The sequence below is a fragment of the Amphiura filiformis genome, chromosome 14 (assembly GCF_039555335.1).
Source record: "Amphiura filiformis chromosome 14, Afil_fr2py, whole genome shotgun sequence".
NCBI lineage: Eukaryota > Metazoa > Echinodermata > Ophiuroidea > Amphilepidida > Amphiuridae > Amphiura > Amphiura filiformis.
In genome coordinates, this window is record NC_092641.1 from 30,925,255 (window position 1) to 30,936,021 (window position 10,767).

Genomic DNA, 10,767 nt, shown 5'->3' on the forward strand with positions numbered 1-10,767 from the left:
AATCCTAAAACGCGCACGGCTACTCTGCGTGATTTAAAAAAATCGCCATTTGGCGCTCTACGGTATTAAAAAAGGGAGGAAAAAGAGGTAAAAATAGAGAAACAGGCAGATGCGGAAAGTGATGAATATGTAATGTCGCTTTAAACTTTCTGATCGGGACTGGTGTATTAGAAAGAAAAAATTCGCCGCTACATGATGAAGTAAAAATTTAGAGAAATAAATGTAAAACGTTACTTCTAGAGTAGAAAGATGCAATGACTCGGGATGAGATTCTAAATGCTATCTTCAGTAGATAGGCCCAACAGCGAAAAAAAATCAACGCACGGCTACTCTGCGCGATTTAAAAAAATCGGCATTCGGCCTAATGCCACGCTATTAAAAAACAAAACAAAAAAGTGTGAGGGTGGGGGGAGAGGAAGAGGTAAAAATTGATTTTTAAAAATAATTTTAAATCTGTAGGCCTAATATTTAATTTTAAATCTAATACTTGATTGGTTCCTGATCACAATCCTTTAGGATTCATTTTAAACCAAACCTTGAAATTTAGAGTGTACATTTTTTCTTATAATCGCTTTAAATTTAGAGAAAATGATGAAAACGTTACTTCCAGAGTAGAAAGATGCAATGAATCAGGGTGAGATTCTAAATGCTATCTTCAGTAGATAGGCCTATAGCGAAACAAAATCCTAAAACGCGCACGGCTACTCTGCGTGATTTAAAAAAATCGCCATTTGGCGCTCTACGGTATTTAAAAAAAGGGAGGAAAAAAGAGGTAAAAATAGAGAAACAGGCATGTGCGGAAAGTGATGAATATGTAATGTTGCTTTAAACTTTCTGATCGGGACTGGTGTATTAGAAAGAAAAAATTCGCCGCTACATGATGAAGTAAAAATTTAGAGAAATAAAAGTAAAACGTTACTTCTAGAGTAGAAAGATGCAATGACTCGGGATGAGATTCTAAATGCTATCTTCAGTAGATAGGCCCAACAGCGAAAAAAATCAACGCACGGCTACTCTGCGCGATTTAAAAAAATCGGCATTCGGCCTAATGCCACGCTATTAAAAAACAAAACAAAAAAGTGTGAGGGTGGGAGGAGAGGAAGAGGTAAAAATAGATTTTAAAAAATAATTTTAAATCTGTAGGCCTAATATTTAATTTTAAATCTAATACTTGATTGGTTCCTGATCACAATCCTTTAGGATTTATTTTAAACCCAACCTTGAAATTTAGAGTGTACATTTTTTCTTATAATCGCTTTAAATTTAGAGAAAATGATGTAAAACGTTACTTCCAGAGTAGAAAGATGCAATGAATCAGGGTGAGATTCTAAATGATATCTTCAGTAGATAGGCCTATAGCGAAACAAAATCCTAAAACGCGCACGGCTACTCTGCGTGATTTAAAAAAAATCGCCATTTGGCGCTCTATACGGTATTAAAAAAAGGGGGGAAAAAGAGGTAAAAAAAGAGAAACAGGCAGATGCGGAAAGTGATGAATATGTAATGTCGCTTTAAACTTTCTGATCGGGACTGGTGTATTAGAAAGAAAAAATTCGCCGCTACATGATGAAGTAAAATTTAGAGAAATAAATGTAAAACGTTACTTCTACAGTAGAAAGATGCAATGACTCGGGATGAGATTCTAAATGCTATCTTCAGTAGATAGGCCCAACAGCGAAAAAAAATCAACGCACGGCTACTCTGCGCGATTTAAAAAAATCGGCATTCGGCCTAATGCCACGCTATTAAGGGGTACTACACCCTGGCCAATTTTGTGCCTATTTTGCATTTTCTCAAAAATTATAGCACATTGGTGACATGTAAGATATGTATATTATAGGGGCAACGACTACAACTACTGTACTGAAAATTCAGCAACTCAAAGCAAGTAGTTATTGATTTATTGATCAAATACTGGTTTCCCTCATTTTTGACTGTAACTCCACTACTGTTGTCTGTGCTGAAATAAAATTTCCAGTGCAGTAGTTGTAGTCCTTGCCCCTATAATATACGCATCTTACTTGTCCCCAATGCGCTATACTTTTGAGAAAAATGCAAAAATAGGCACAAAATTGGGCAGGGGTGTAGTACCCCTTAAAAAAAAAAAAAGGGGGAGGGGGGGGAGAGGAAGAGGTAAAAATAGATTTTTAAAAATAATTTTAAATCTGTAGGCCTAATATTTAATTTTAAATCTAATACTTGATTGGTACCTGATCACAATCCTTTAGGATTTATTTTAAACCAAACCTTGAAATTTAGAGTGTACATTTTTTCTTATAATCGCTTTAAATTTTGAGAAAATGATGTAAAACGTTACTTCCAGAGTAGAAAGATGCAATGAATCAGGGTGAGATTCTAAATGCTATCTTCAGTAGATAGGCCTATAGCGAAACAAAATCCTAAAACGCGCACGGCTACTCTGCGTGATTTAAAAAAATCGCCATTTGGCGCTCTACGGTATTAAGAAAAGGGAGGAAAAAGAGGTAAAAATAGAGAAACAGGCAGATGCGGAAAGTGATGAATATGTAATGTCGCTTTAAACTCTGATCGGGACTGGTGTATTAGAAAGAAAAAATTCGCCGCTACATGATGAAGTAAAAATTTAGAGAAATAAATGTAAAACGTTACTTCTAGAGTAGAAAGATGCAATGACTCGGGATGAGATTCTAAATGCTATCTTCAGTAGATAGGCCCAACAGCGAAAAAAAAAATCAACGCACGGCTACTCTGCGCGATTTACAAAAAATCGGCATTCGGCCTAATGCCACGCTATTAAAAAAAAAAAAAAAAAAGGTGAGGGTGGGGGGAGAGGAAGAGGTAAAAATAGATTTTTAAAAATAATTTTAAATCTGTAGGCCTAATATTTAAATTTTAAATCTAATACTTGATTGGTTCCTGATCACAATCCTTTAGGATTTATTTTAAACCCAACCTTGAAATTTAGAGTGTACATTTTTTCTTATAATCGCTTTAAATTTAGAGAAAATGATGTAAAACGTTACTTCCAGAGTAGAAAGATGCAATGAATCAGGGTGAGATTCTAAATGATATGTTCAGTAGATAGGCCTATAGCGAAACAAAATCCTAAAACGCGCACGGCTACTCTGTGTGAAAAAAAAAAATCGCCATTTGGCGCTCTACGGTATTAAAAAAAGGGAGGAAAAAGAGGTAAAAATAGAGAAACAGGCAGATGCGGAAAGTGATGAATATGTAATGTCGCTTTAAACTTTCTGATCGGGACTGGTGTATTAGAAAGAAAAATTCGCCGCTACATGATGAAGTAAAAATTTAGAGAAATAAATGTAAAACGTTACTTCTAGAGTAGAAAGATGCAATGACTCGGGATGAGATTCTAAATGCTATCTTCAGTAGATAGGCCCAACAGCGAAAAAAAATCAACGCACGGCTACTCTGCGCGATTTAAAAAAAATCGGCATTCGGCCTAATGCCAAGATAAAAAAAAAAAAAAAAAGGGGGAGGGTGGGGGAGAGGAAGAGGTAAAAATAGATTTTTAAAAATAATTTTAAATCTGTAGGCCTAATATTTAATTTTAAATCTAATACTTGATTGGTACCTGATCACAATCCTTTAGGATTTATTTTAAACCAAACCTTGAAATTTAGAGTGTACATTTTTTTTTATAATCGCTTTAAATTTTGAGAAAATGATGTAAAACGTTACTTCCAGAGTAGAAAGATGCAATGAATCAGGGTGAGATTCTAAATGCTATCTTCAGTAGATAGGCCTATAGCGAAACAAAATCCTAAAACGCGCACGGCTACTCTGCGTGATTTTAAAAAATCGCCATTTGGCGCTCTACGGTATTAAGAAAAGGGAGGAAAAAGAGGTAAAAATAGAGAAACAGGCAGATGCGGAAAGTGATGAATATGTAATGTCGCTTTAAACTTTCTGATCGGGACTGGTGTATTAGAAAGAAAAAATTCGCCGCTACATGATGAAGTAAAAATTTAGAGAAATAAATGTAAAACGTTACTTCTAGAGTAGAAAGATGCAATGACTCGGGATGAGATTCTAAATGCTATCTTCAGTAGATAGGCCCAACAGCGAAAAAAAAATCAACGCACGGCTACTCTGCGCGATTTAAAAAAATCGGCATTCGGCCTAAAGCCACGCTATTAAAAAAAACCAAAACAAAAAAGGTGAGGGTGGGGGGAGAGGAAGAGGTAAAAATTGATTTTTAAAAATAATTTTAAATCTGTAGGCCTAATATTTAATTTTAAATCTAATACTTGATTGGTTCCTGATCACAATCCTTTAGGATTTATTTTAAACCAAACCTTGAAATTTAGAGTGTACATTTTTTCTTATACTCGCTTTAAATTTAGAAAAAATGATGTAAAACGTTACTTCCAGAGTAGAAAGATGCAATGAATCAGGGTGAGATTCTAAATGCCATCTTCAGTAGATAGGCCTATAGCGAAACAAAATCCTAAAACGCGCACGGCTACTCTGCGTGATTTAAAAAAAATCGCCATTTGGCGCTCTACGGTATTAAAAAAAAGGGAGGAAAAGGAGGTAAAAATAAAAAAACAGGCAGATGCGGAAAGTGATGAATATGTAATGTCGCTTTAAACTTTCTGATCGGGACTGGTGTATTAGAAAGAAAAAATTCGCCGCTACATGATGAAGTAAAAATTTAGAGAAATAAATGTAAAACGTTACTTCTACAGTAGAAAGATGCAATGACTCGGGATGAGATTCTAAATGCTATCTTCAGTAGATAGGCCCAACAGCGACAAAAAATCAACGCACGGCTACTCTGCGCGATATAAAAAATCGGCATTCGGCCTAATGCCACGCTATTAAAAAAACAAAAAAGGGTGAGGGTGGGGGGCGAGGAAGAGGTAAAAATAGATTTTTAAAAATAATTTTAAATCTGTAGGCCTAATATTTAATTTTAAATCTAACACTTGATTTGTTCCTGATCACAATCCTTTAGGATTTATTTTAAACCAAACCTTGAAATTTAGAGTGTACATTTTTTCTTATAATCGCTTTAAATTTAGAGAAAATGAATTAAAACGTTACTTCCAGAGTAGAAAGATGCAATGAATCAGGGTGAGATTCTAAATGCTATCTTCAGTAGATAGGCCTATAGCGAAACAAAATCCTAAAACGCGCACGGCTACTCTGTGTGATTTTAAAAAATCACCATTTGGCGCTCTACGGTATTAAAAAAGGGAGGAAAAGAGGTAAAAATAGAGAAACAGGCAGATGCGGAAAGTGATGAATATGTATTGTCGCTTTAAACTTTCTGATCGGGACTGGTGTATTAGAAAAAACAAATTCGCCGCTACATGATGAAGTAAAAATTTAGAGAAATAAATGTAAACGTTACTTCCAGAGTAGAAAGATGCAATGACTCGGGATGAGATTCTAAATGCTATCTTCAGTAGATAGGCCCAACAGCGAAAAAAAAATCAACGCACGGCTACTCTGCGCGATTTAAAAAAATCGGCATTCGGCCTAATGCCACGCTATTAAAAAAACAAAAAAGGGTGAGGGTGGGGGAGAGGAAGAGGTAAAAATTGATTTTTAAAAATAATTTTAAATCTGTAGGCCTAATATTTAATTTTAAATCTAATACTTGATTGGTTCCTGATCACAATCCTTTAGGATTCATTTTAAACCAAACCTTGAAATTTAGAGTGTACATTTTTTCTTATAATCGCTTTAAATTTAGAGAAAATGATGTAAAACGTTACTTCCAGAGTAGAAAGATGCAATGAATCAGGGTGAGATTCTAAATGCTATCTTCAGTAGATAGGCCTATAGCGAAACAAAATCCTAAAACGCGCACGGCTACTCTGCGTGATTTAAAAAATCGCCATTTGGCGCTCTACGGTAGGCCTATTAAAAAAAGGGAGGAAAAAGAGGTAAAAATAGAGAAACAGGCAGATGCGGAAAGTGATGAATATGTAATGTCGCTTTAAACTTTCTAATCGGGACTGGTGTATTAGAAAGACAAAATTCGCCGCTACATGATGAAGTAAAAATTTAGAGAAATAAATGTAAAACGTTACTTCTAGAGTAGAAAGATGCAATGACTCGGGATGAGATTCTAAATGCTATCTTCAGTAGATAGGCCCAACAGCGAAAAAAATCAACGCACGGCTACTCTGCGCGATTAAAAAAAATCGGCATTCGGCCTAATGCCACGCTATTAAAAAAACAAAAAAGGGTGAGGGTGGGGGGAGAGGAAGAGGTAAAAATAGATTTTTAAAAATAATTTTAAATCTATAGGCCTAATATTTAATTTTAAATCTAATACTTGATTGGTTCCTGATCACAATCCTTTAGGATTTATTTTAAACCAAACCTTGAAATTTAGAGTGTACATTTTTTCTTATAATCGCTTTAAATTTAGAGAAAATGAATTAAAACGTTACTCCCAGAGTAGAAAGATGCAATGAATCAGGGTGAGATTCTAAATGCTATCTTCAGTAGATAGGCCTATAGCGAAACAAAATCCTAAAACGCGCACGGCTACTCTGTGTGATTTAAAAAAATCGCCATTTGGCGCTCTACGGTATTAAAAAAAGGGAGGAAAAAGAGGTAAAAATAGAGAAACAGGCAGATGCGGAAAGTGATGAATATGTATTGTCGCTTTAAACTTTCTGATCGGGACTGGTGTATTAGAAAAAACAAATTCGCCGCTACATGATGAAGTAAAAATTTAGAGAAATAAATGTAAACGTTACTTCCAGAGTAGAAAGATGCAATGAATCAGGGTGAGATTCTAAATGCTATCTTCAGTAGATAGGCCTATAGCGAAACAAAATCCTAAAACGCGCACGGCTATACTCTGCGTGATTTAAAAAAAATCGCCATTTGGCGCTCTACGGTATTAAAAAAAGGGAGGAAAAAGAGGTAAAAATAGAGAAAAAAAAAAGGTAAAATCAGGCAGACATGTAGATCCGGAATTGGATGATTCTATTATATAATATAGATAAAATTCTGATCGGGACTGATGCACTAGAAAGAAAATATTATCAGCTACGTGAAGAAATGAAAATAATTTATAGAGAATAATGTAAAACATGACTTAGGCCTACATAGAAAGAGATGAAAATCGAAATGAGCTAGCTATCTTCAGCAGATAACAAAAAAAATATGAAAAAAATCAAAATATGCCCAAAGACTTTCCTAAGATGTGTTCTGCAAGCATTAAAAATGAAAGGAAAATATAGAGAAAATAATGTAAAACATGTCTTATTGAGTAGAAAGAGATGATGGAATGAGATGCGAAACGCTATCTTCAGTAGATAGCGAAAAAACATGAAAAACTATTTAAAAAATATATACTCAAAGACTTTCCTAACATAACACGCGCTCTGAGCGCAGAAAAAAAACACACGGGCAAATGTTCAGCCTATAATGCTGCGCTATTAAAAATTGTAACGTAGGTCTGGAACTTGATGAGTCTATTATATAGTTAAAAATTTTCTGATCGGTAGAAAATACAAATTATCTGCTACGTGATACAATGAAAATATAGAGAAAATAATGTAAAATATGGCTTATAGACATGATAGAGTAAAAAGATATGATGAATAGTAGGCCCTAATGAGATGCTAAATGTTATCTTCAGTAGATAGTGAACAAAAAAACCCACCAAAGACTTTCCTATCATGCCTATTATATAGCACTCGCTCTGCCCGCATTAAAAATCGACATGTGAAAATGTAAATAATTATAGAGAATAATGTAAAACATGAGTAGAAAGAGATGATGAATTGGAATGAGAAGCTAAGTTAAATCTTAGCTATCTTCAGTAGAAGAAAAACGTGAAAAAATAAAAAAATATACCCAAAGACTTTCCTAACACGTACCGTATAGTCCACGCACATTAAAAAACGGCATTCGGTTCGAATGCTGAGCTATTAAAAAAGGTAAAAATAAGCAGACATGTAGGTCCGGAATTTGATGATAAGCTATTCTACGGGGGTAAATCAAAAACTTCTGCCTCCATCATCACATCTCTGTTATCTTACAGGCCCGGGTATTGAAATTAGAGTTGCTTTATACCCTTAAATATACAAAAGTAATTTAATGAATGTGATTTTTGGTTGCTTTGATATTGTTTAACGCAAATACGGATTTGGTACTTCGAAAACGGTTAAAAACTGAATACTGAACGTAAAACATGACATAATAGAGTAGAAATAGATGATGAATCGGAATGAGATGCTAAATGCTATCTTCAGTAGCCTAGATAGCGGGAAAACATGAAAAAATAAATTTAGACTTTCCTTATACCCTATCTGCGCGCAGAAAAAAACGGCCTAATGCTGCAAAAAAGGTAGAAACAGTCAGACATGTAGGTCCGGAACTTGATGTGTCTATAAAAATTTAAAAAAAATTCTGATCGGCAGTGGGGAGACCGGGGATGGAAGATACACGGGGAGGTTGTTACACCTCTCAGTGTGCCAAGCTGGAATAAGAGAGGGCAGGCTAACTGACATCCATGTGTTGCCTATACATCACTGGGGTATACTGTCAATCGCAAGCTTTCTCCATTGTTCTACTAAAAAGTTAAGTCAAAAAACTTTTTTTGTCCTTTCCTAGTAACTTTGTGACAAAACTGTAATATTGTAATAGCTCTAACAACTGGAGGTGCATAATGCTAGCTTGTTATGGTAAATATAGTATGTGTAGGTCACTAATATATCACCGAGTCATGACCTGTAATTCTGCCTCAGGGTTGTGTTATAATGGCTTATATGTGTAAAACTCCCTATGGGGATAGTTGTTACACTGTAACAACCTACCCCATGTAACAACCTACCCCAATTACATTTTACATGTGTTGAACTAAATTTTGTTTCAATTTTCAGGTTTAAATATTTCATATGTTTAGGCCTACTGTGTATTTTGCTTTACCTAGAGCTGTAATTGTTATGCTGTTAATGATGCCAAGAACCTGGAAAAGGAAGACAGAGAGGGAGGAAACACCTCTTAATGTAATGGGAGGCTGCTGCCCAACGTGTGTTGGAATATGGTGATTCTCTGCGAGTTGCAGCGGCTGACCATGATATAAGAGCATCATAGTTTAATATAAATGAACTTATTATAGAATAAAAATGATCTAAATGCTTCTAAAGGCCTATAAAAGGACCATAAAATTTTGTAACATTGGTAACAACTTACCCCACATCGTGTAACAACTTACCCGGTATGCGGGGTAAGTTGTTACAAAAAATTACCTTCATTAGTTAATTAGTAGTTAATTAGTTGTTTGATGTTTTCATATTTTGTATGCCCCAAATTTTAGTAAACATAATGGGCTAACCACAGACCCAAGATGGAGTGTTTGAGTTCTTTCATTGGAATTATATGGGGCAAAATGTAAATTTTGTAACGTCCATCCCGGTCCTACTGATGTAGACCTTATATAGAAAAAAAAAAATGATCTGTTGCGTGAGGGAATATAAATATAGAGAATAATGTAACACACGACTTATGTATAGAGTATAGAAAGCCCGGATAGAAAGAGATGATGAATTTGGACTTGGAGATGCCAAATGCTATCTTCAGTAGATAGCGGAAAAACATGGAAAATGGTAAAAACAGAGAAACACGTATATAGGTCCGGAACGTGATGAGTCTATCCGGACTAATGTACGAGAAAGAAATAATTATACGCTACGTTATGAAATGAAAATAATAGAAAAAAAATAATATAAAACATGAAATATTGAATAGAAAAAGATGATGAATTGGTATGAGATGCTAATTGCTAGCTCTATTTTCAGTATGAAGCGAAAAATCATGAAAAAATACACGAATATATCCAAAGACTAAATTCCTAACACGCGCTCTGTGCGAATAAAAAAAACCGGCAAATGTTAATGTTCGGCCTAATGCTGAGCTATCAAAAAAAGGTAAAAACAGGCAAACATGTGTGCTTTTAAACAATAAAATAAAAATCCCCCTTTTAATCTCTCTCAATAGCATAAAGAGGCCATGCAGCTAAAGGTGCACTGACTATTTATCAGTTTCGTAGGACAGATAGGCCCTATGCTTCATGGACAAATCATAGGCATATAGGCCTAGGTCTACATGTAGGCCTATGTAAAAGAATGATTCATCATTCACTTATAGGGCCTAATAAAAAAGACCACTCAAAAAGAGTGAGGCATAACTACACAATACCCACCACACCATGGGCACAGCCCTGAGCTGCTTCAAAGGGAATAGCCCCCTCAATTTGATATTTTCTTGTATTTTGACAAATAATCCCCTATAGTCACATCATAATTTCTTTTACATTTTGGTTCTTGGACAAATGTCTTCAACGAAGCGCCATCTATCTAGTAGTTGGACAAATAATCCCCTACAGTCACGACATGGCTTTTGGGATTTTGGTATTTGGACAAATAATTTCAGACAGAGAGGGTGTGTTGGTTGAAAACAGCCCGACGGTGTTGGTCGGCGTAGACGCAGTGTCTTCAACGAAGCGCCATCTATCTAGTAGTTGGACAAATAATCCCCTACAGTCACGACATGGCTTTTTGGATTCTGGTATTTGGACAAATAATTTCAGACAGAGAGGGCGTGTTGGTTGAAAACAGCCCGACGGTGTTGGTCGGCGTAGACTCAGTTGAAAACTCATTATTTGAGTACGTCCAAGGTTCCACACCATGGGCCATTAACCAAGTGCGTCCATGTCCAAATAGGATATGCACGCAATTCTTGGTTTTATGTTGGCGCAGTCGGCGCAGACGTAGTTCTGAATTCGATAGA